We start from the raw sequence: 26,671 nt of genomic DNA, 5'->3' as shown, positions 1-26,671 counted from the left end.
AGTCCTACTGGACCACCAGTTTAAGAGAAACAGTCAAAGCATCAGAGCATCCCCAGCAAAGCTTCTCCACCACAGCTCTCAGCAAGTTTCCATATTTAAGATGGTAGATACAATATTGCATGAATCCTTTTTCTTATGTAAAACATTTAAGTGGGTCTCGAAGAGTTCCACATAGGGAAGTTTTATAGATCTAACGGAAATGCCATTAAACCTAAAATGTTGCAAACATTTTCCCACTGGTAAATAACTCTACCTGTTTCAAGAAATATAATACATACCAGCCTAGTACATGATAATGCTGATGGGTGTACCCTGGTGGAAGAGGAGACACAGGAGGACATCTGACTTCCAACTGCAAATAATATTTCCTTTAAGATTACATCTACTTTCTAAAAACATAGTGGTGTAACCAGCTGATCTCTAAGGCACATTATAAAAGCTCTAATTACATAAAATATGATTCATAGTTTTTATCCCTTGTCACTATTTTTCCTTCTTCCCCCTATTCTCTCTTCTACCTGAGAGCATTCAGTTATTCATGAGAAGGACCCAAGTTCACCAAATTATTCTATGAATGAGCACTCCAAAAGAATGGCTAAAATAAGTCCTACACTGTATTCAATAGGAAGAGAAGAGATTAAAATACACATGTGTACCTTTGGGACATCTTTTGTAATTTCACCTTGTCCCATTATTTGCAATTCCACTATCTTTCCAGCATTTGCTCACATATGCTTCCCATGCTTGCTCTCTGACTTGAGGAAGGTATCTAGTTTCTCAACGAATCCACTCTCTAAATTTTTCAACAACTCTTGAGACATTTTTTTTTATGTTGCAACATTTCTGTCACTCCTTTACCAAAACCTTTTAATCTGTCACTACATTGAATTTCCTATAAAACATCAACGAATTTTCAAATGTAGATCAATTCAAACATGCTTTTTAATTCTTTTCTACTCCTGTGCTGCTCTTTACATAATTCAGTTGCTACATATCCATAGCCTTTATCTATCTGAACCATTAATGCTGGTGATCTGTTCCCTCTTTCTCTCCCTTTTGTGGCAATTTGCAACCTCCATAGTTTTCCACAAGCCTGTATCTGTCTCTCAATGGCTTTATTTTCTCCTTCTTTACAGAGAAAATAGAAATTATCTAGTAAGTACCTCCTCAATTTTCTATCAAAAGGTGTGTCTCCTTGATCTTCTTCTAAACCTTTTATCACCAATGACTCTCTTTTCATATTGAAATTCTAATTCCTAGTCTTTCTCTGGATACTGAATCCTATACCCTTTTTGTCTTCAAGGGTACTTATCTTAATATATAAAAACCCTGGGTTGTAAGACCAGTAACGACCAAGGCTTGACCAACCATAAGTCAGTCCTGCAGTCAGCACTGGGTTGCTGTGGCAACCCAGCATTGACTGCTTCCACTGCAGGCACAGTGCCCCAGCACTGAATGCTGAGGGGGCTGCGAATCAGGGCCAGAGAGAGGCCTGAAGAGAGAAGCAGGGACTGATCCGTTGCCTCTGTGGCAGCTTTTGATCAGCACTTGCCTCTCTCTTTCTCTCCCAGTCTGGCCAGCAGCCACGCCTCCATTTTTCTCCAGGACTCCACTGGGGCTGCTGATCAGCCCCACCTTTCTGATCAGGCTCCGTTAATAGGCCCAGAGATGCTGACTGGCATAGAAACCAACCAATCAGAACCAATCTGGGTGAAGTGTGAGGAGCCAATGGCTGCCTAGGAGGCGGTGCTTTTGACGCTGACTGGCATAGAAAGCGACCAATCAGAACCAAATTGGCCAGCAGAGGAGGGAAGTTGGGGGCGAGATCAGGCCAGCAGGGAAGGGCAGATGGGGGTGAAATCAGGCGGGCAGAGGCAGTTGGGGGTGATATCAGGCCAGCAAGGGAGGGCAGTTGGGGGCAAGATCAGGCCAGCAGGGGAGGGCAGTTGGGGGCGAGATCAGGCTGGCAGGAGAGGGCAGTTAGGTGTGATCAGGCAGGCAGGCAGAAGCAGTTATGGGCAATCAGGCAGGCAGGTGAGTAGTTAGGAGCCAGCGGTCCCAGATTGTGAGAGGGATGTCCATCGGACATCCCCCAAGGGATCCCCGATTGTAGAGGGTGCAGGCTGGGCTGAGGGAACCCACCCTTGTGCATGAATTTTGTGCACCAGGCCACTAGTTTTATTAATAATTTTGCAGTTGGATACACTATGTTCATAATTAAAGACTCAGTGTTATTAGTACACCAATTCTCCCCAAAATGGCACATAGATTTAAGATAATGCTAACCAAAACTCCCAGTAGAATTGCCCTGTCCAGTATGGCTCAATTGGTTGAACATCAGTCCATGTACCAAAAGGTTGCCAGTCTGATTCCCAGGTAGGGCCCATGCCCAGGTTGTAGGCTTGATCCCCAATCCAGGTGCATGTGAGAGGTAGCCAAATGATGTTTCTCTTTCACATCAATGTGTTTTTTTTTTTCTTTCTCTCTCTCTCCCTTCTTCTCTCATAATAATAATAATAATAATAATAATAATAATACAGAAAGAAATTCCAGTAGATTTGGTGAAAATTGACAAACTGACATTGAAAATGCAAATGGTCAATAGCCCAGATAGTCTTTTGAAAAGAACAAAGCTGTGCAAGATTTCAAGATTTAATTTCTAGTACTTAATACAGTGTGGTACTGAAGCAAAAACAAAACAAAAAACAACAACAATTATATGATCACTTGATTTATGATGTATTACAATGGTGACACTGCAGGGCAGTGGAGAAGAACAACTGTTTTGATAAATATGCTGGGTCAATTGGATAGCTACATGGAGATGAATCTTAACTTCTGTTTCACATGATACAAATATTACTTCAGATAGCTGAAGATAAAAATGTACAAGGTAAAACAATAAAACCTTCAGAAGAGAAGATAGAAGACTACCTTTATGAATAAACTTGAGGTAACCAAAGATTTTAAAACTGGGAAACAAAAAAAGTACCTTAAAGAAAATACTGATTGCTCAAACTATTTTAAAATTCAGAACTTCAGGAAAAGAATAAAAAAATACCAATAGAAATGTAAAGGCAACTCACAGAGTAGGTGGATATATTGTTGTTTAGTATGATGTAAACACGCAATAAACTCTAGATAGGATTATAAATAATAGATGAATTTGGGGTTCTCATTAAATATTACATTATTTTGCAAACTATGTGCCTACTAAATGCCAGGGACTGTGCACTGGGAACTTTAAATCCATTATTTCATTTATTCTTCACCATGACCATGCAAAGTATGTGATAATATATTTATAAAGAAATTGAGGTTCAGGGAATTTAGTAATTTGTTCACAAGCTCACTTCTAGTAGGAGCCAGAGCTGAGATTTAAGCCAGTCTGAATTCAAAGTCCAAATTCTGTCTATAATCTGCCTTGGTTGATTTAATTCAATATCTAGATGCATACATATTTTATGTGATCTATTCCACAGAGATAGTACATATTAAATTATAAATAGGAAAATATTTGAGTGTCATTTTTATTTTTATTTTTTACCATAAATCTCTCAGTGAGTTCTTGAATTTGAATAATCTAACAGCTAAGTGATCTTGAGGCAGCACTGAATGGGAAGCAGGAGAAAAAGGAAACCTTTAGAGAGGAAAAAAAAGGGGGTGTGGGAGTTGCCATAAAAAGTCACATGTAAGGAGACACGGAAACACACCAGCAGACATTATACAGCCCAGAAACAAAAGAGAGGTTTTTCTGTGTAATGGAAAGATTGTACTGGCCTAGAAATCACAGAAATGTATCCAAGAAAGAGTGTTGCTAGAATCTTAAGTGTAATCCTGAAAAGTTCCATAATTTTTCTGATACTTAGTTTCTCTGTCTATAAAATGGGAGACTTGAACCAAAGTGACTCAAAGGTTTCCTTCATCTCTGGCATTAAATAAATCTCTGTGTATCTACCAAGGGCTACACATAGGGTACACATAGGACAAAGAACACACGCAGTCTTTGCAAAGTGAATAACAAATCTGTCTACAACTAATATATTTTTTTCCATTTATTTTTCAAAGTCATTGATTGGTCATATTTCAATCAATGTTTTAAAGAATTGAATTTATTTCCTGTAAACTTCAGGTTTCACTTCTACCACGAATGTGTTCTATATTAAATTGTAGAGAGTTCAATATCATTATTAGGCCAATGACACTGATTCAGTGCCTCATGTGACTACTTTGGTCATTTTCACATATTATCTTTTCATATATCCACTTTACACATAGGGTTCTTTTATAAAAGTGAATAAACTGTGCAAAATTCTGGGCCACTCTTAAAAAAAGCAATTAAATAAATTTGTGTATCTGCCAGAATCCTATAGAGGGCAGTGTGGTTTTAGCTGACCCTCTGTATTAAATCCAATTTCATTGTAAAGAATACAATAACTCTTTAAGTAATAAAAAGGGGAGAAGCAGAATAACTCTGATTATGAAGTATTATGTAATCATTGTAAAACCTTTGGCATATACCAAAGTAAAAATTATTTAAGAATAGTTCAAGCAGAACTATTTTGATAATATATATTATATATTATATATATGTTATATTTTGAGATATTTCTAGAGTGACTAAATTATTATGAAGTATTATATAATCATTGTAAAACCTTTGGCATAATCCAAAGTAAAAATAATTTTAAAATAGTCCAAACAGAACTATTTTGATAATATATATTATATATTATATATTACCTATATACCATATTTTGAGATTTTTCTAGTGTGACTAAATTATTTGTTATTTTTAATAGGTGAGCAGAATTCCTTTATAAGGTTACATGTTAATTTAAACTATTCAGCTCTTGATTGAATTTTAGATATCACAATTAATGCTGTGATATACATTTTTATTTGAAACTGGAGGCCCAGTGCATGAAATTCATGCATGGGGGGTGTCCCTCAGCCCAGTCTGCACCCTCTCCAATCTGGGACCCCTCGAGGGATGTCTGACTGCCCGTTTCGGACAGATCCCACCAGGACCAGGCCTAAACGGGCAGTTGGACATCCCTCTCACAATCCAGGACTGCTGGCTCCCAACTGCTCACCTGCCTGCCTTCCTGATTGCCCCTAAGTGCTTCTGCCTGCCAGCCTGATCACCCCCTAACCACTCCCCTGCCAGCCTGATTAATGTCTAACTGCTCCCCTGCCAGCCTGTTTGCCCTCAACTTCCCTCCTCCGCTGGCCTGGTCACCCCTAACTGCCTTCCCCTGCAGGCTTGATCGCCCTCAACTGCCCTCCCTTGCAGGCCTGGTCCCTCCCAACTGCCCTCCCCTGCTGGCTATCTTGTGGTGGCCATCTTGTGTCCACATGGGGGCAGGATCTTTGACCACGTGGGGGCAGCCATCTTGTGTGTTGGAGTGATGGTCAATCTGCATATTACTCTTTTATTAGATAGGATAGAGGCCTGGTGCATGGGTGGGGTCAGCTGGTTTGCCCTGAAGAGTGTTCCGGATCAGGGTGGGGGTTCCCTTGGGGTGTGGGGTAGCCTGGGCGAGGGGCCTGTGGTGGTTTGCAGGCCAGCCATGACCCCCGGCGACCCAAGCAGAGGCCCTGGTATCTGGAATTTATTTATCTTCTACAATTGAAACTTTGTAGCCTGGAGCGGAGCCAAGACTTCTGCTCGCTCCGTGGCGGCAACCATTTCTGTTGGTACTTATCTTCTATAATTGAAACTTTGTAGTCTTAAGCAGAGGTCAAAGCAGGCCAGGGCTGCAGAAGCTTGGCTTCCTCCATTGCTGGGGGCAACCCTAGCCTCCTGCTCTCTCCAGCTCCGTGGCTGCCGCCATTTCTGTTGGGATTTATGTATCTTCTATAATTTAAACTTTGTAGCCTTAAGTGGAGGCCTGGGCCGGCCAGGGTGTGTGGAAAGCTTGGCTTCCTCCATTGCCGGGGAAACCCAAGCCTCCCTCCTGCTCTCTCTGTGGTTGCAGCCATATTGGTCGGGTTAATTTGCATACTCACTTCTGATTGGCTGTTGGGCATGCCTTGTGGGCGTAGTGGAGTGATGGTTAATTTGCATATTACTCTTTTATTAGATAGGATTATGTCTTTATTTCTGAATGTTTCTTTACTATATGTTCTCAAAGTGGAATTAAGGTAAACAGGTATTATTCTTTAAATATTCTTTATATCTATCAAACTGTTTTACTGAAGTGTACCAATTTACACTTATGTGACAGCTTTGAAAACATCGAATTATACACTTAATTTTTTTTTTTTTTACTAGGAAAATTAATCTCATTTTAATTTGTCATGTAAAAAAGTCTTGGTAAGAATAATAGTCCAGAACAGAAAATTCTAAATTATTTCAAAAAATTCTAGGAGTAGATGGTGGGCAAAATAGAGTATAAAAGCATTATAAAAGTCTCTTAAGAATAGCAGAGAAAAGGAAAAGGAAAGAGAAAACATTTTTAAAATATCATCTTATTGTAATAGAAGAAAGAATAAAGCAAATAGAATAACTTACTGAGGTAAAAAGTTGAATTGATAGAAGTCATTATATAATTTAGTTTAAAAGTTTGGGCTAGACTCAGTCTACCTGAATTCAAAAGCGTGGTCCCACCTCTTACCTGTGTAATATCGACAAAATCTCTGGATGCCTCAGTAGTCCTATATAATAATCTTATATAATAAAAAGGTAATATGCAAATTGACTGTCATGCTCTCAAACAAGATGGCCGCCCCCATGTGGTCACAAGTTGGCCGCCACAAGATGGCCGGCAGGGGAGGGCAGTTGGGGTCAACCAGGCTTGCAGGAGAGAGCAGTTGGGGGTGACAGGGCCTTCAGGGGAGGGAGGGCAGTTGGCGGGTACCAGGCCTGCAGACAAGGGAAGTTGGGGGTATCAGGCCTGCAGGGGAGGGAAGGCAGTTGGGGGGGGGGGACCAGTCCTGCAGGGGAGGGCAGTTGGGGGCAACCAGGCCTGCAGGGGAGGGCAGTTAGGGGCAACCAGGCCTACAGCGGAGGGCAGTTGGGGGGGACAAGGCTAGCAGGGGAGGGCAGTTAGGGGCAACCAGGCTGGCATGGGAGGGCAGTTGGGTGAGATCGGCCTGGCAGGGCAGGGCAGTTGGGGGCCATTGGGCTGGCATGGGAGGGCAGTTGGGGGCAATGTGGCTGGCAGGGGAGCAGTTAGGCGTTGATCAGGCTGGCAGGGGAGTGGTTAGGGGGTGATCAGGCTGGCAGACAGAAGCGGTTAGGGGCAATCAGGCAGGCAGGCAGGAGAGCAGTTGGGAGCCAGCAGTCCTGGATTGTGAGAGGGATGTCCAACTGCCCTGTGGGATTGGGCCTAAACCGACAGTCGGACATCCCCTGAGGGGTCCCAGATTGGAGAGGGTGCAGGCTGGGCTGAGGGATACCCGCCACTGCACAAATTTCGTGCACTGGGCCTCTAGTTAGATATAATCATGTCTACCTTACAGGGTTTTCATGAGGACTCAGTAAGAACAGACATATTATTTTATAGGGTGTCCCAAAAATGTATACACACTTTTTTTATAGTTATTTTTTTGTTAAATTTATATTTTTATTGATTTCAGAGAGGCAGGGAGAGATAGAAATATCAATGATGAGAGAGAATCATTAATCGGCTGCCTCCTGCATGCCTCCTACTGGGGATCGAGCCTGCAACCCAGGCATCAAACCCAGGACCCTTCAGTCCACAGGCCAATGCTCTATCCACCAAGCCAAATCAGCCAGGGCTGCATACATACTTTAATTTCTTTCTTTTCAGACTTAACCAATTAGAATTAACAATATATATTTTGGGGACACCCTGTATATTGTTAATTATAATATAAAGCTAATTTAAATTATTAACACTTGAAAATGCTCATAATAACACTCAATAAATGTTATTAATATTATTTTCTTTTAGTCAGATTGTAGTAAAGAAATGTGTTGCAATATGAGCATGAGAATGGAAAGGCACCCATTAAATAAAATTTTAAAAAATAATATGGTACAATTTCCAAATTAACAAGAACACCAACTCAATCAAACAAACAAAAAATAAGAAACAAAAAAAGAGCAAAGTTTAAAATAGTAAACCAAATACATTAAAACTTAAAATGAAAAATATAACATGATGCAAGAGATTTTTAGAGCAGTGAAACTATCCTATACTAGAGGCCCAGTGCACAAAATGCATGCACTCGTGGGGGGGGGGCGGTCCCTCAGCCCGGCCTGTGCCCTCTCGCAGTCTGGGAGCCCTTGGGGGATGTCCAACTGATGGTTTAGGCCCGCTCACTCTGGGGAACAGGCCTAAGCCGCAATCAGACATCCTTAGCACTGCCATGGAGTTGGGAGAGGCTCCTGCCACTGTCGCTGTGCTCACCAGCCATGAGCCTGGCTTCTGGCTGAGTGGTGCTTGAGCATCTGCCCCTGGGTGGTCAGTGCGTGTCATAATGACCAGTCATTTGGGCATCTCTCTGACATCCCCCAAGGGGTTCCGATTGCAAGAGGCCACAGGCCACGCTGAGGGACTCTACCAGTGCATGATCAGGGCTGGGGAAGGACATGGGAGGTTGGCCAGCCAGGGATGGACCATGGGAGGGCTTCAGGGCATGTCTGGCCCGTCTCACTCAGTTCTGATTGACTAGACCCCAGCAGCATGCTAACCTACCGGTTGGAGCATCTACCCCTTGGTGGTCAGTGCACATCATAGCGAGTGGTTGAGTGGCCTTAGTATATCATTAGCATATTATGCTTTGATTGGTTAAACGGCTGACCGGCCAACTGGACAGTTAGTATATTAGGCTTTTATTATATAGGATGATACTAGATTGGTGGATATACATCATTATATACTTGTCAAAACCCATATAAAGATAAATGCCATTGAGAAAGAGTGGGGAGAACAATATTAGGAGGACTTTAGGATTGAAATCACTAATCACTAAACAGGGTATAAAGTGGGATGACATATAAATAAAAGTCACACTATGTGGAGAAGACATGTAATTATAGACCTTTGTATGATAACAATACAGAAGCTGAATATATAAAGAACAACATATTAGAATATTGGCAAGTTGATGTAAACATAATTACAGTAAAAATCTTCAATATGTTTCTTTTGAAATTTGAGTAAATTTAAGCACTTTGTTAACATTATTTAATTCTCACCATAATAACCCTGTGAAATGGACACACTTATAATCTGTATTTTCATTCAAAAAGGTACAAAAGATAAGCAAAGGTGTTTTATATAAAAGTCCAATAAAAATGATAAATCCCTCTTAAGCCTGATTAAGGACAAAGGAGTGGGCGAAATATACATAATTAGAGATGATAAGATTTAACTACAGAGGGTATTAAAAGAATAATAAAGAAGTTTATAATATACTAGTGGCCCTGTGCATGAAATTCATGCACAGAGCGGGGGATCCCTCAGCCCAGCCTGCACTCCCTCCAATCGGTGACCCCTTGGGGGATGTCCGACTGCCCGTTTAGGCCCAATCCCACCAGCAGTCAGACATCCCTCTCACAATCTGGAACCGCTGGCTCCTAACCACTCACCTGCCTGCCTGCTGATTGCCCCTAACTGCCTCTGCCTGCCTGCCTGATTGCCCTAACTGCCTCTGCCTGCCAGCCTGGTTGCCCCCAACTGCCCTCCCCTGCAGGCCTGATCTTGCCCCCAATGGCCCTCCCCTGGCAACCTGATCTTACCCCCAACTGCCCTCCTCTACTGGCCAATTTGGTTCTGATTGGTCGGTTTCTATGCCAGTCAGAGTTAAAAGCTCTGCCTCCTAGGCAACCATAGGTTCCTCACACTTCACCCAGATATTTGGTTCTGATTGGTCAGTTTCTATGCCAGTCAGCATCTCTGGGCCTATTAACAGGGCCGGATTAGAAAGGTGGGGCTGATCAGCAGCCCTGGTGGAGGCCTGGAGAGAAATAGAGGCGTGGCTGCTGGCCAGACTGGGAGAAAAAGAGAGAGGCAAGTGCTGATTAAAAGCTGCCACAGAGGCAACGGATCAGTCCCTGCTTCTCTCTTCAGGCCTCTCTCTGGCCCTGATTCGAAGTCCCCTCAGCATTCAGTGCTGGGGCACTGTTCCTGCAGTGGAAGCAGTCAGCGAATGGGTTGACGCGGCAACCCAGGGCTGACTGCAGGACTGACTTCCAGTTGGTCAAGCCTTGGTCATTACTGGTCATTATGACCCAGGGTTTTTATATATTAGGATAATGCTATAGCAACACATTTAAAGCTAAGGAAATGGATAATTTTTTGCAACATATATAATTACCACATTGAATAAAAAATTAGTAGGTTCTTTAAATGAAGGAAAAGATAGGTTCACAGGTGATTTATATTAAATATTTAAATTATTGGTACTTCAGGTGTATTAAAGTAATATAGAAAATCTCAGAAGATCAACAGATAGAGATAATGAAAAGAATTTGATATTCTATTTACCAAATAAAAGCAGAATGAAAAGATACTACTTAAATTCATTACTTGACTATACAAATTAAATAACAAGCATTGTTATAAAAGCACAACTTTAAGGTCTTTCTATTTAAGGTCACAGCCTGGATAGGGAAGCTTGCTTTTGACATTAGTTTCCATATTGGTTGGAGGTGTACTGAAAGCAATAGCACAAGAAAACAAACTAGTACTGATATTGGGAGGAAAAGAAAGTTTCACTGCTTTTTGTGATTGATATGATTGTATCCATCGCAGGAGATTGTTGACAAATCTATGAAAATTAATATGAGAATTTTTAAGGAGTCTGGATATAAGACACATAAAAAGCAGTAGTTTTTTAAGTTTCTGACACATTTAGAAATGGAAAGAGAAAAATAATTTATAATTGCATGCACACAGAGATGCACAAACACACACAAATGAAAATATTTGGAAATTAGCACGTCGAATATCTCTATCTCTATCTCTATCTCTATCTCTATCTCTATCTCTATCTCTACCTCTATCTATACCTATACCTATATCAATATTTAATTTATCTATATATCAAATAAAAATATGTATATATATATATATATATATATATACATATTTTTATATATATATATATATAATCTTATTTGAGATATAAAATATTCTGGACAAATAAAAGAATTTGTGTGCTGCTAATTGTATTGTAGCCAACTTAAAAGAAGCAATGTAACAACATCTATTAAATGAAAAAACCCTTGACCCAGCAAATATTCTCCTGGAAATAATCCCTAAGAAATAAATACTGTTACATAAGAATATATGCATGGAAAATAGGGGGGCTTATGTAATGCTTATAGAAGCAAAAATATGGAAATAATCTGAATATTCATTAAGATATATATTATATTGCATACATGTTAATCCATAATAGTATATAATCTCTCCTTGTGGCCTGGTCTTTCTCATAGCTGTGACTGAGTTCCAAGGTTGGAATGAAAAAGAGAGAGAGACCATATCACCTTGTAATGTTCATTTTGTTGAGGCAGCCACAAAGTCACACGTACTTTCAAGAGAAAAGGAAATAGACTACACCTCCTGATGGGAGTGGCAAGGTTCTAAAACCAAATGTGGAAATGGAAAATTGTCTCTGTCTATTTTTGAAAAATATAATCTGCCACATAAGCAACAATGAAAGATACACATTTTAAAAATTACTTCTGTAAAATTATCTGTGTGTATGGATATTTTAGAATCACTCATACAATAAAGAATTTTACACATTAGTAACTCTGCTATTTTATTCTGTAAATATTTATGTTCATTACACATTTTTATTATAATTTTTGTTTTCTAATTTATCCTTTTATTATTGACTATCCTCCACCTCTTTCCAGAAAATATTTAAGGCTTCTTAAAGGAATAGAAAAGTACATGAAGCTGGCATTATAAAATAGGAAATACAGAAGAAATTAAAGAAATGCAAGAATATTAAGCAAGACCAGAAGAAGAGTAAAATTTAGTTCCATAAAATCCTGTACTTCCTATAGATAGGCCACAGATTAGGCTCTACACTTACACAGCCAACAGAAAGAGGGCAACCTGGACCAAATTCTCAATGTTCATATAAAGGAGACAGTTGGAGAACCATGAGAAAAGATTACAATATTCAATACAATACAGCAATTTCAATGACATAACAAGATTCACATGTGTTCATAATATACAATAAAAACTAAACCTTTGCATAGATAGCATGCCTTTTCCTTTGTTCATAAGACTTTGTAAATGCAGTTGTGCTACAAATATCTTGAACTTACCCTTTAAAAATATGTTTAGAAAGTCCCCGTGCAGCCAGCATTTATGCTAATATTAATAATATGGTTCTTTTTATATTATAAATATCTTAACCTGAATAATGATGCTTAAGCAAGTGGCATGATATGGTTAATATCACCATAATTTAATTTCAGGATTTTATATAAGGTTTTCTAAAGATATGTAGAATTACCAAAGAGGACATTAGAATAACTTTTTAACAGTCCTAAATTATTGTAAAATAAAAATACAATTGTCTAATAACATATTTAAAGTGCAACTGCCTAGTAAACACTGCAAAATTAATACAGTCATTAGTCATTCATAAAAAACAACAACATTGATTGGGTGGGACTTTGGAGATCCAGTTTCTGGTACTAGCTTCACACTTTACAACAGGTGACTTTGGGCAACTCAATAAACCTGGTATATTATAGGAAATGAGAGGAAATCACATGGGATGATGTCTAAAGCCTCTTTCTATTCTACAAATTATGAATCCACAGATCTAAAGCCTTGGAAATGACAGAGGATCAATGAAAATGATATTTTTTGTTTTATCTTTAAATAGGAGCTAGTTCTGCACAAGGGTATGGGGGACTGTATTGCCCAAGGCACAACTGATTGGAGATAGTGCCTCAATTACTACGTAAACTGTCAAATTTGGAAGGCCATTATTTTATCCAGTATTTAATGGTTTGGAAACATTACTGACTACACTCATCTAAGTAAAGCCCTTCAATAACTACCCACTGCTCTTAGGATAAAGCATTTTGCCAACATGACCTGTTCTCAACCTATCTCTCCAGCCTCATTATTCTCCTTTCTTTCTGTTTCTGGTGTGTGTTTTGGAGATCTTTGCATGTGCTCCTTTGTGTTCCCTGTTGCATATTTTCCTTTTCTTCTTCATCTGTTGAACTCAGACTCTTTCTTCAAGTCTTTGGTAAGATGTCATTTCCTTAGGAAAGTATACTTGACACCTCAGTCTACTCCCAGCTTTCTTCTCCCAGTTAAAAGAGTTAGAAACAATGGGTTCAACATTCTCACACCACATTGCAATTCCTTCTTTATTGCACTTATCACAATTTGAATTTCCATAAGTATGTGTGCAATAGTTCCTCCTAGAGTATAAACACTATTAAGACAGAAAGTATATCTGTTTTATTCAATGAGTTAGCCCCAGTAATTATATAATGCAGCATACAATGGAATAGGAGCTCACATACTCTTTGAATGAACACCTGCTTAAATTCACTAAATAATCAAAAAGCAAAAAAGCTTTCTGGCTTTTGATGGAGTACCTCCAAGGATGAAGAACCCACTACTCCTTGAGGAAAATCATTTCTTTTTTTGACAACTCTATTAAAAGTACATTCAACTATTGAGCATAAATCTGTGTCCCTTTAATTTTTATCTCATTTTTTGTTTTGGCCTCTGACTTTACTGAAATATGTCATCTTGAGAGTCATCAAATATATAGGAATTTCTCTGCTTCATACATACATTTTCAACTAGAACAGAGGCACATTCCAAGTTCAAAAGGAATAGTGCAAGTTCATGCCTGCAGGTGTATGGCTAACTGAAGAAGAGTAAAAGTTGAGAGGCCCAACTTTGTTCTACAAAGAGCAAAAGTAAAATACTTAACTTGTGGCTTATTAGCCTCAAAAAACCAAAAGGTTCAGGGAACCAATTTTCACTTATTCTCTTCTGATTGTCCACTTTTTGGCCCATTTTCTCATGTTCTTTTTATTTATTTATTAAATTTGACATTTTATGCAAGATCTGTCATCCATTTACCAGAGTATTTTTAATTTTCTGAAAATTCTGGTCTGCTAACAATCTGAAGTTCCCACAAGCATAATCAAAGTATCATGTGGGAGGAAAGTTCAACTTCATGACCTTTATTTTTAATTTTAATTTTTAAAAATTTGTATTGGCTTTATTGGGGTGACATTGGTTACTTTTCTGAAGAGGACATGTATACAGATGGCTAATAGATAGATGAAAAGTTTCTTCAAAAAGTTAAAAATGTAACTGCCTTTTGACCCAGAGATTCCATTTTTGGGAATATATTGGAAAAAAAACCCCAAAATACTAATTCAAAATAATATATGTACCCCATATGTTCTTTGCAGCATTATTTACAATAGCCAAGCTTTGGAAGCAGCCAAGTGCCCATCAGTGACAAGTGAATAAAAAAGCTGTGGTACATTTACACAATGGAATACTACATGCCTATAAAAAAGAAGGAAATCTTACTTTTTGTGACAGCATGCATAGATCTGGAGATTATTATGCTAAGTGAAATAATCCAGTCAGGAAAAGGCAAGTAGCATATGATTTCACTTATATATGGAATTTAATGAACAAAATAAATTAACAAACAAAAATAGAAACAGACTCGTAGATACTGAGAACAGACTGACAGCTGTCAGAGGGGAGGAGATTGGAGAGCTGGATGAAAAAGATGAAGAGATGAAGAAAAAAACAACACAGCCTGGCTGGCATGCTCAGTGGTTTGACCATCAATCTATGAACCAGGAGGTCACAGTTCTATTCCTGGTTGGGGCACATGCCCAGGTTGTGGGCTCAATCCCCAGTGTGGGGTTTGGGGGAGGTAGCCAATCAGTGATACTCTTTTGTTACTGATGTTTCTATCTCTCTCCCTCTCCCTTACTCTCTGAAATCAATTAAAAATATTAAAAAACAAAACAAAAAATAACACAAAACTCTTGGACACAGACAACAGTATGGTGATTAGGTGATTACCAAAGGGGAAAGAGGGTGATGGGAGGTAGGAGAGGTTAAAGTGGAGATAAATGGTGCTAGAAGGAGAATTGACTTGTGGTGGTGAACATATAATCCTATCTAATAAAGAGGGAATATGCTAATTGACTGTCACACCATCACAAAGATGGTGGCGCCCACAGCCAATAAGGAGAGAATATGCTAAGTGACTGCCACGCCCTCAAAGATGGCAGCGCGCACAGCCACAAGATGGTGGCACCCAGTCCCCCTCAGCCCCACTAGGGCGGCAGGCGTGCTGCACAGTTGGGCCCACCCCCAGGCAGGGCCGGCCCAAGGTGCAGGATGGTGGCTGCCCAGCCACCCAGGGCCATCTGAGGCTCAGGTAACCAGGGTTGGCCGAGGCTTCCGCTGCTGGCAGTGGCAGCAGCAGAGGTGTGATGGGGGCGTTGCCTTCCCCTGATTGCCGGGTTGTCTCCCGCCCCTGAGGGCTCCTGGACTGTGAGAGGGGGCAGGCCAGGCTGAGGGACCCCCCCCCCCCAGTGTATGAATTTTCATGCACCAGGCCTCTAGTATAATATATAGGTGATGTATTGTAATTCAGAATTGAACACCTGAAACCTATATAATTTTATTAACTGACTAGAGGCCCAATGCATGAAATCCATACAAAAGTAGGCCTTTGCAGCTGCAGTGGCTGCCTCAATCCTCCCTCGCAGCCTCAGCATCTACCTAGATCCCTCCCTCGCAGCCGTGGGTGGCTGCCTGGATCCTGCGGCTGCAGCCCCAGCTTCATCCCAGAAGGATATCTGGTCTAATTAGCATATTACACTTTTATTATTATAGATGTCATTCCAACTTGTTGACCTTCAACTTGCCCTTGAACCATGACAAGTTATGGCTTAGTACAAAATGATACAGGAAGGTCCTGCAGCCAAATCCTCTTTTTCTCCTTAAGACTTAAGCTCTTAAGACCTGGGCTGCACTTAATATATCCTCTCACTAAATGTGCTTCTGCTACTTACAATGCCTGGTTCTAAGGACCTAGTGATAGTGAGAATGGAGGAAAAGATGCTATAGGAATGGGATAAGCAATGATCCTACTCTATCACCAACATTCTCATCCACTGCTGCCTCTTCCTGTCCTCCAGGTCACTCTTCATCCCAATGTAAATTCTAAATCTAAGCAAAACTATCCTATATAATAAAAACATAGTATACAAAGTGTTCCCTCGACCAGGAGTTCGTTTGGGAGTTCAACCAGTGGGTGGGGCCAGCTGGGAGAAGGGAGGGAGTACCCGGCTGGCAGCCGGCAGCCACTAGGGACCCTACCAGTGCACGAATTTCATGCACTGGGCCTCTAGTTCTCATAAGAAAGGATGAAAAGGTCTCTGTCCCTTTCAAGATAGGCATGGAAATTAATTGCAAAGACAGACTTCTAATCTCAAAATCATGTTGAATTGTGAGTTCTTATCATTAAAAGTAATTTTAAGGATCATATTGTACTTCATTAGTGTATGAATGAAATTCAGTATCCAAGGTTACTGGTAATCTAGTCTTTGTGAATTCCTCTAGTTACAAAAAGTTCACTACTCATAGAGTATCCAGTTCTATCATTACGTAGTACTGAGTGTTAGAAATATCTTTCTTTTTAAATCTGAAATCTGGGAAATTGTTAATTCTACCTACTGATACTAGTTCTATTTAATTTCTTCAATACTTTTGTTTTCATTTGAAGATTATAATCATAAACTATTTAATTTTCTTCTTTTTTATAATGACATTTTATTTATTGCTATTTATTTATTCATTTATTTATATTTTATGTTTCCATCACTATTTATCCCATCTATGCCCTCTTCCATCTTCACCCACCCCAAGTTTTGTATTTTCTGATCTTGGTATCAAAGCCTCACTAAGTCTTTGTAGTTATTGATGTTTTTGGAGCAATGCAGTATTTTTTAAAAGTGGCTATTCTGTTGTAAAGTATTATTTCTTCTCTCTGTAGATGTGTACAATTTGTAAAAGTTTTGAGGAGAAAATAAATAAAGCATTTTTCTTCCCCCCACTTAACCCTTTACCCAAAAATTTGGATAAAAATAGAAACATATGGAATATTTGTTTTAATCAATATATCCACAGATATCTATCACTACTTTTCATGTTGCTTTAATTTTAAATACGATGCTATTCTATAAAATGTATCACTTATGATTTCATATATATATTTTGATACAATTTTTCTGATTATGAAAGCAAAACATGTTCCTTGTAAAATTTTGAGAACATGCAGGAGGATAAAAATAGAATCATAATCACAACACTTCTCTTATGAAATGATAAATACCACTAACATGCTAGTATATTTTCCCCTGTTTTTTCACTCATGTGAATATACTTTTATGTACTTTGAAATAATTAACATAATGTAATTTTCCCATGTCTAATGTTTTCTAAAAAGATTTTCTATTGATATACAATCATGCTATGGAAATAGTATAATTTATTGAAAAAGTCTCTTATTATTAGATATGTAGAAAGTTTTTACAAATATTTGTTAAACTGATATAATGAACAAAGTTGTACCTTATTTTTGATCAAATGTATTGTCTTTATAAATCAATTTCTTTTGTTTTAGCTGAGTCAAAATATATGGAAATTTAAAGTTCTAGAAATATATTTACATATAGCTGAATTTTATATATAGATATTTCTTGATTGCTTGTTTTAATACATAGCATACAATTATTTTTCACACACAAACACACATGACAATAAATAATACTCCTTCCTCTCCTGAGCTAAGAAATAACAGACACATAGATAGGTGCATGGGAATAGTTGTTATCTTTATCACTTTATAAAAAGAAGTTTGACTGTCCAACATGTTTTATATGTGTAGTTTTAATAGGCTTCCTAAAATGCACTGCTGAACAATATAGATTTACTTGCCCTATCACAGGTGACAGGGACAGCCAGACACAGGGACAGAGGCTGGGAAAATGTTATTTTCCCTTCTTCCAAGTTCATAAATCAAAAAAATCTGTTTCCTTGGCTAACAGTTGCCCCTTTATAGAAAAATGAGGCGTAGAGAATAAGTCTTTGTTTCCCAACATCTTTGCACTTCCAATGTAAGTATTTCAAGGCAGTGAGTTTCCTGAATCACTCCCTGTACATACATATGTATATATGCAAATATATAAACAGTACATTTATATATAGCCAGGTTGATAGATACTAAAGAATACACAAATAATTGCTCTTAAAATTTAAAAAATAATATGCAAGTTCTGCAATATACTACTTGAGTTTTTACCTATTGTGTTCTAGGATAATAGACCATTTTCAATTTGCTTGCTTGGCTTTGGTGCCCTCCTACCTATAAATGAAGCCATTGAATTTATTTGTGTGTTTAAGATTATTGGAAATGATTTGGTCATACAGTGCTAATACAGCTATTCCAGAGGCAGGAACACATCTGGTTGAATAAAGAAAAAAAAATGTCTGCACTGTTTTCACCATAGCCCTCTTTTTCTAACATTTATAGACAATTTTGAAGTTTTCCTTTATTGTTGTAATGGTATTTTATTCAAATCATAATGCTTCTGTTCATTCATTCTAATGTCATTCAGCATTATTAATATCATAGAAATTATAATTCTCTGTATTTTTCTCAGGTTGGTTTTGAATGTATAAATGCTTCTACTGGCCTAGAGGTTAGCATTATGCTTTCATTTTATGAAAAACAAATGTGGAAAACAGAGATTGATTAGAAATACCCAAATTTCATTGTTAAAAATTTCAAGTAAATTTATTTTATTTGATGATAAATAAGATAATTTTGCCACAAATTATTGGGTTAATAAAAATTCAGTCAACATGATATAAATTTTATAGATTACAAAATATGTACTTGCTTCAGCATCACATGTATAGAGTATAAAATATGGAATTATAACTTCATTGTAGCTTAACACCTTATATCTAAACTGGAGGCCCGGTGCACAAAATTTATGCACAGGGGGAGGGGTGTCCTTCAGCCCAGCCTGCATCCTATCCAATCTGGGATCCCTCGAGTGGGATCAGGCCTAAACGGGCAGTCAGACATCCCTCTCACAATCCAGGACTGCTGGCTCCCAACTGCTCGCCTGCCTGCTTGCCTGATTGCCCCTAACACTTCTGCCTGCCAGCCTGATAACCCCCTAACCACTCCCCTGCCAGCCTGATTGCGCCTAACTGCCCTGCCGGCCCGATTGCGCCTAACTGCTCCCCTGCCGGCCTGATTGCGCCTAACTGCCCTCTCCTGCTGGCCTGATCACCCCTAACTGCCCTCCCCTGCTGGCCTGGTCGCCCCCAACTGCCCTCCCCTGCAGGCCTGGTCACCCTTAACTGCCCTCCCTGCCAGCCTGGTCGTCCCCAACTGCCCTCCCCTGCAGGCCTGGTCGCCCCAAACTGCCCTCCCTTGCAGACCTGGTCCCTCCCAACTGCCCTCCCCTGCTGGCTTGATCGCCCACAACTGCCCTCCCCTGCTGGCCATCTTGTGGTGGCCATCATGTGTCCACATGGGGGCGGCCATCTTTGACCACACGTGGGCAGTCATCTTGTGTGTTGGAGTGATTGTCAATTTGCATATTACCTCTTTATTATATAGGATATATTTCTTTGTCTTCTTTTCATGAAAGGGCCACATTATTTCAGGTTCTCTGATAATTCCAGGGCTAAATGGTTTCAGTTGTCTTATTTGGTATTACACCATGGCCTACATTTTTTTGAAGAAACCACAGTGATGTCTTTATTTCCACTATCTTCAGGGTAAAATTGGATGCGTTGGTCAGTGACAATTCACTTTTCAGATCTTTAACCCTTTGCGCTCGCTTGCTTTTTTCTCGATTCCTTTATTCTACTCGGGATTTAATTTTTTAAATACCCCAGATTTTACAAAGCACGGCAGTAGAATAAAAAACTGGAGTTTCTTTTCATACAAACTTATTTATTTGGATTTTTTTATATTTCAAATTATTGATACATTCAATACAATTCAACGTACGAGCTGCTACCGATGCTAACCGTGTCGAGTCACACTCGACATCCGAGTGCAAAAAGTCTAGTCAGCAATCCACCCAGGAATCTATCAATAATTCCTATGGGTGATTTCAGGAGCAATGAATGCACTGGAGCCTATTTTATGAAAATACTGGAGCTCCTAAAGCAGAAATTCACTTTGTTTCAAATTATAATTGAACTAGCATATCTCTGATATATGGTTATCATAATAACTCTCTATTTTAATTATTTTCTAATGTGGTTGGAGTAAAATAATAGGGAGCAGAGTTGTATTTATTTTGTTTGGTTTGGGATTTCACATCTCTAACCTTTGTGGTAATGCTAAACTAATTTCACTGTTTTTTATGTGTTTTTGTAGTAGTATTGAGATGACTGTATTCCAATTTGACCAGATAAGTTATCATAAACAGAGTTTCCCAACAAGTATACCAAGTCACAGAGTTATAGCTTTGATAGGGCCTGAGAGAAATGAGAGCCCCCATGCCCTCAACAGTCAGGATAAGTGTCAACTATTTATTCCAGCTTACCCACAGCCATTTTTTAAATTTATCTTTATTGCTCAAAGTATTACAGATGTCCCTTTCACCCCGCCCATTAACCCCCTTCCTTCCACACCTACCCCCTTATTTTTAAGTGCTATCTTATGAGAAAAGCCAGAAAGCAATGCTACAGAGTTCAGAACAGGTTTACCTCAAATATAGACCTATATCTATTTGCTAGCTATCCCTCAATATGAAGTAAATCATTTATATTTGAAAAATATACCCTTATACTTGATAATCTTCAAATTTGTGAAAGAAACAATAATATATAATGTCCTTTAATAGAATGCAATAAAATATAACTGAAAAATCAGGTAATCACTTAATAAGCCAATATAGGGCAAAAGTTCATTATAATTCTTTTGAAATAAATTCTGGCTCAAACACCCAATAAAATAGTGTCATAAATATCCATTCTCCTCCCTCTCACACAGAGTTTTAAAAAACATATTTTTATTGATTTCAGAGAGGAAGGGAGAGGGAGAGAGAGATAGAAACATCAATGATGAGAGGGAATCATTGATCAGGGATCCAGCATGCAACCCAGGCATGTGCCCTGACCACAGAATTGAATCATGACCTACTAGTTCATAGTCGATGCTCAACCACTGAGCACGTCGGCCACACCAAACTCTTCTATAGAGTGCTATTTATCCAAGGACTTTCTCTCTTCTGGCTAATAACCTGTTATCATTTTCTCAAACATTAAATTTATTTTGTTGCCAGAATTAACAGTTACTAAATTGTTCTTCTGTTCATATATGCATATGTTATTGCATATATGCTGGTTGCTAGAAGCCATGCTGATTTACAGATGGTAGGGAGTAGGCAATACCCCATATAAACATGATTTCTACACATCATTCTGGAGAGATGAAATTCAAAGCTATATCTTAACAAACTAAATGTGTAATCATTCTCCAGATAGGCTGAAATAAAATATTCATATGTTTAATCGCCCAAGGCAAATTACTACTGCATTGAATTTTCTCTAAGGGTTACTCCTTTCTTTACCTTCATGTGAAAGCAGAAATACTATCTTTTTATCGCCTGAGATTCAGCTGTTGAAGCTATGGAAAAAAGCTATGATTGTAAAGAGAATTTAAAATTGTTCTTTTGTTATATATGCTACTGAATTCACTAATAAGGCAATTGAGTAAAGTGTCCTCCAGGGGTGAAATAAAAGAACATTCCATATGCCAAACTATTTATCTCCTTGGCTCACCTCTGATCATACTCTACTCATTTCTGTCTGTAGGTTTGGTTTGTGTGTAGGTCAAATTACCTCCTATTTTGTTATATCTTTGCCCTGGCAGGAGGCAGAGCCCTGATTCAACAATTGGGCTGTTATTAGCCACCTCCCTTTTAACACCATCACTTCAGCCACAATACAAAAGGCAGTTTTTTAACTAATCTTATTCATAGATGAAAAAACATCTACATGTGTTACAACCACTAAGAAAATTGCCCCTCTTTCTTTCAAATATATAAATTAAAAATGACCAAAAGATTTTACATTATTGCTTATTTGACTCATTTTTCAAACAAACAAACAAACAAACAAACACACAAACAAACACCATCAAACAACCAACCAAAAAAACATAAGACTTATACCTAAGCAGTAGACTTAAAATAAAAAGATGTGCTTAAATCAGACCTTAAGAATTTGGAAAATTTTCCATCAGTTTATGATTTCAGGAGAGCTTTATCTTCAGATTTATGTTCCATTGTCAATAGTTCTTCACTGTTTAACTTGAGGGATTCTCTACCACCCTAAATACTCCCACTTCCACGACACTCAAGTTGTTAGTGATTTATGACACTTGTGTAACTAAAACCCATTGAAAATTTTAAAAAATATTGCTAGTCCTAAAAAAACCTCACATGGTTTTTAAATGTAACTTTCATTTTCACTTAGTTTTAACAAGCAAGGCACAGCAGCACACGTGTTCAAAAAGCAAAGTCCTCTACATCAAACCATAATAATAGCTACTATCCGTAATGTAGATAGTGAATTAGGAATATTCAAACATTAGTGGTCAGTCTTTTAATCTCTCAAATAGATATTTCTTTCTTAATTTACCAGAAGAGCTAACTGAGGACTTAGAGAACATGATAATATAGCCCCAGGTGATTCAGTCTCAGAGTAGAGCAGGAATTTCAACCCAGGTATATATTTGTATCCAAAGCCTATGCCTTTTACTTTTATGCCATGTTTTCACAATTGCCCATTTTGAGTCACTTTTGGGGTCAAGAAGTAATATCTTCCACAGGCTCACAGGTCTCATTTTTGACAGTTTTCAACTCAATCCTCCTTTCTCTGCCATTGGTGCTCTTCACCCTGAACAAGATCACCGATTATTACTACCTGAATGGGTTTTGATCTGTTTTCCCTCATTATCTCAGGGTCATATTGCCAGGGCATTCTCTCCCCTTATGCAGTGAGAGTAGAGAGGGGACCATTCATGTCAAGTAATCCAGGCAGTAACTTCCAGGCCGTAATCTCCAAACCTGGTAATGTCCATGTAAAAATGCTTGTGAATAAACAGTATTAGAACAGGAGAAGAGGACTCTATGAAGTCTAGAGCCTTCCTCCTCTTCCTCTTGTATTCTTTTTTTTTTATTTTTTTATTTTGACACAGAACACTTAATGAGCATCTGCTGTCAGCTAATCACTGCGAAGTGTTATGGATGATATGTACAAGGCAAGGCAGAATAAAAAAATGGTCAAAACTAGTTTAAAGAAAGGATCATGCATGCCAGAATCATAAGTTTTCTCAATTCCTACACCATGCCTGTATTCGTTGGCTGGGGCTTCCATAACAAGAACCACAGACTGGGTTGCTCAAACAATAAAAAATTTATTTTCTCACTGTTCTGGAGGCTGGAAGTCCAAGATCAAGGAGTCTGCTGTGTTATCAGTTTCTCCTAGGCCTCTCTCCTCGACTTGCAAATGTCCCCCTTCTGGCTGTTTCCTTTTCTCCCCACATGCCACCCCTGTGGCTCTTTCTCTTCTTATAAGGACACCAGTCTTGTTTGCTTCCAGTACCATCCTTATAACATCTTAACCTTGATTACCTCTCTAGAGTCCCTATCTCCAAATATAGTCATATTGAGGGTTAGGGATAAAAGATATACATTTTGATGGAACACAATTCAGTGCATGAAAATGCCTATTGCATACATGGCTATAACTTGCAGTGAAAGAAGTCAAGAGATTCAAGAAAAAAAAAATTATAGTGGTTAGAAGCATGGATGCTGGAGCCAGATGGTCAAATCCCGAGTCTGCCAGTACCTAACTGAAAACATTGGTCAAGCCAAAACCGGTTTGGCTCAGTGGATAGAGCGTCGGCCTGTGGACTGAGAGGTCCCGGGTTCGATTCCGGTCAAGGGCATGTACCTTGGTTGCGGGCACATTCCCGGTAGGGGGTGTGCAGGAGGCAGCTGGTCGATGTTTCTCTCTCATCGATGTTTCTAGCTTTCTATCCCTCTCCCTTCCTCTCTGTAAAAAAAATCAACAAAATATATTTTTAAAAAAAGAAAAGAAAACACTGGTCAAGTTTCTTAACTTCGGTACATCAGTTGCCATCCTTTAAAACAGGGACAAGAAGAGCACCTTCCTCCTAAGTTACTGTCATTTGAAATAAGTTGGCTATTTCAACTTATATATATGAAAAGTTTTAAAGATGCTATTATGCCTCTTTCACCTCTGGATATGAAATCACAGGAATCATGAGAATAAAATGCAAGAGAGAAGATGGTGGAAATTAAACATTTTAATTGAGAAGTATTAACACACTAATTTTTCTTCATTGTAATAATTTATTTATATAATAGTAGTTGTGAGGATAGGACCGACACAGAGACAGACACTTTAGATTCTTAAATTTGTAACCTAATTCATTCTTAATTGAGCACCCCATCACATGCTAAAAATTGTCCCAGGCCCTTTGGAGAAAGCAGTGAACAAAACAGACAGAACCCTCTATTCCTCTGAAGCTTACATTCTAGAATGGAGATAGATCACCACCACATCTAACACCCACTTTAGGAGTTGGGGAAAACGAGCCATATGATAGAAGGAGAAAAAAAAGCCAATCAATTCACAATGGCATAGAGCAAGTTGATATTTATCACGTGACCGGAAAAATACACAGGAGCAGTATTAACTCTGGAGCCTATTATTGGGCTTCCCCTAGTGCTGGCCTGATCCCTGAGATGCGGGTTTGGGCTGACCCTACGCCCTGGCACCTGCCAACCAGTCGGCCCCGTCCTGCCAGGCCCTGCGCACCGCGCGGGCGGGAGCGGGTGCTCGCCCAGTCTGCCCGGGCTGTGCGGTCTCCGCCACCCCTGACGCCGGCAGCGAGCCTGCACCGGCGCGCGTTTTGAAGGTTTCAGGTCCCAGCAGGCGATCGCCCTGAGCGCTAATGATTTTGGCTTTGGCTGGATGATTCCTGAGCCTCGCACCAAATCAGAGGCGGCGCTCACCGGGAGCCCCTAGCGTCACCCGCAGCTCCTGCAGATTAGAACTCGCCTCTCCTAGCTCCTCCCCTCAGTCCCATTTAAAACTCCCACCAGCTTTTCCGAAAAATTAAGAGTGGACTCAGTTTCTGCAGCGCCTTCTTCCACTGCAAGATGGTAAGTGAGGAGCTGGCTTTTGCTAGCTCGCTGGTGAAACCTGGGGGTGATGAGAGCTAGTAAGCTTTGCGTTTAGAATTTCTTCCACCTTGGAAGGAAGATTTCTCTGCTACCTGTCAATTAATAAGACAGGTTCTTTGCTGCCCATCTCCCTTTCTCATTCCCCCTCTCTCTCATCCTTTACCCTCTCTGTTATTTCTTTCTCCCAACTTTCCCTGTACACCTGCACTCACTTTTCATTCCACATCTTTCTCTAGATTATGCACATATTAGCAAACACTTGGACTTAACCTAGTCTAGGGCTATTTGGGGTTTGTTTTCTTCTCAGGTGTCAATTGCATAATAGCTCAGCTCTAATTCCAGTAATAACCTCAGGGAAAGAGCCTACAAACATGCTTTTAGAATAAAAGAAATAGCACTTGATAAACTTTGGCTGAATTTCTTTAGTCTGCACTGCCCAAGCTGGACTTGCTTCAAAATGGGCTTTTTCAAAACTTAATTTACCAGGAACATGTGAGGGTTTTTTTTCTTTCTTATTTGTTTTCTTTGTTTATGTTATGCCCAAGAAAGTCCTCAAGTCAACAACGAGTTATAGTGGTCAAAAGAGTTTGTCCAAATCTTCACTCCGCTTAAATTAATGGCTTTTACCTGATTAAACATTGACAAATAATTAGAAATGGGTTGTTGTACAAATTAACCCAGGAAGGCTGCTGCATACCTGCCCCTGCCTGGGCATTTGGGTAGATTGTGTTTGATGAGTTCTGGGAGGAGGGTGCTCACTGGCTCAGAACACAGTGGAGAATACCTGCCAGGAAGTTAGGAGTGGCAAGATAACTCTGGAAGGGCACTGAGACCTGGTGATGGAGAGACCTGGAGCTTGCTGTCTCTGCTGATTAATTTAGTTCAGCTCTGCTTATGTATTTACTTGGAGTGATTTTATGCTCCTGAGCTTAGAGTTAGGAGTGAGGGGCAATATGTATTTCATTATCTCTGGAATCTATCTATCTATCTATTTAAAACCATTCAGATCACCACAGGATCCAGTAGCATTTGAAGCCAGAGTAGAGAAAAAGAGATGAATGGGGCACCTGTAGAGTTCAGAAAGAAACTAAAATAAGGAAGTTAGATTATATTTTGTTGTTCTGTTTATTTCAGCCTTAGTATTATATGTCTTTCAAGGCTATTGGAAATATAATTAAGGTATTTGCTAGAAAGAGTCAAGTAGTTCTTATGTCTTTGAATCATTAAGTAAAATTCCTTTTACTTAGATCATAGGTAGCCTGTTAGATGACTCAGACATGGCAATAGAGAATACTCCTGGATATGTACCAATTTGGACCATTCAATTGTAGCCTGTTCTTTGCTGAGAGGGTCTTAGGATAGTACTGGGTAAGCCAAGGAGTTGACTCCCTTCTA

General features: G+C 39.2%; 1 protein-coding gene across 1 annotated transcript in view; it reads left to right on the top strand.

Moving 5' to 3' along the window:
• GMNC (geminin coiled-coil domain containing) overlaps positions 1 to 26,671 on the top strand; it is a gene marked incomplete at both ends in the record, with an annotated part of 45,405 nt that overhangs the window by 10,297 nt on the left and 8,437 nt on the right. The window lies entirely within an intron of this gene.

The sequence above is a fragment of the Cnephaeus nilssonii genome (genome assembly GCF_951640355.1).
Source record: "Cnephaeus nilssonii genome assembly, chromosome: 3".
Taxonomy (NCBI): Eukaryota; Metazoa; Chordata; class Mammalia; order Chiroptera; family Vespertilionidae; genus Cnephaeus; species Cnephaeus nilssonii.
Note: the sequence above shows the minus strand (reverse complement) of the source record. Positions and strands in the feature narration are given on the sequence as shown.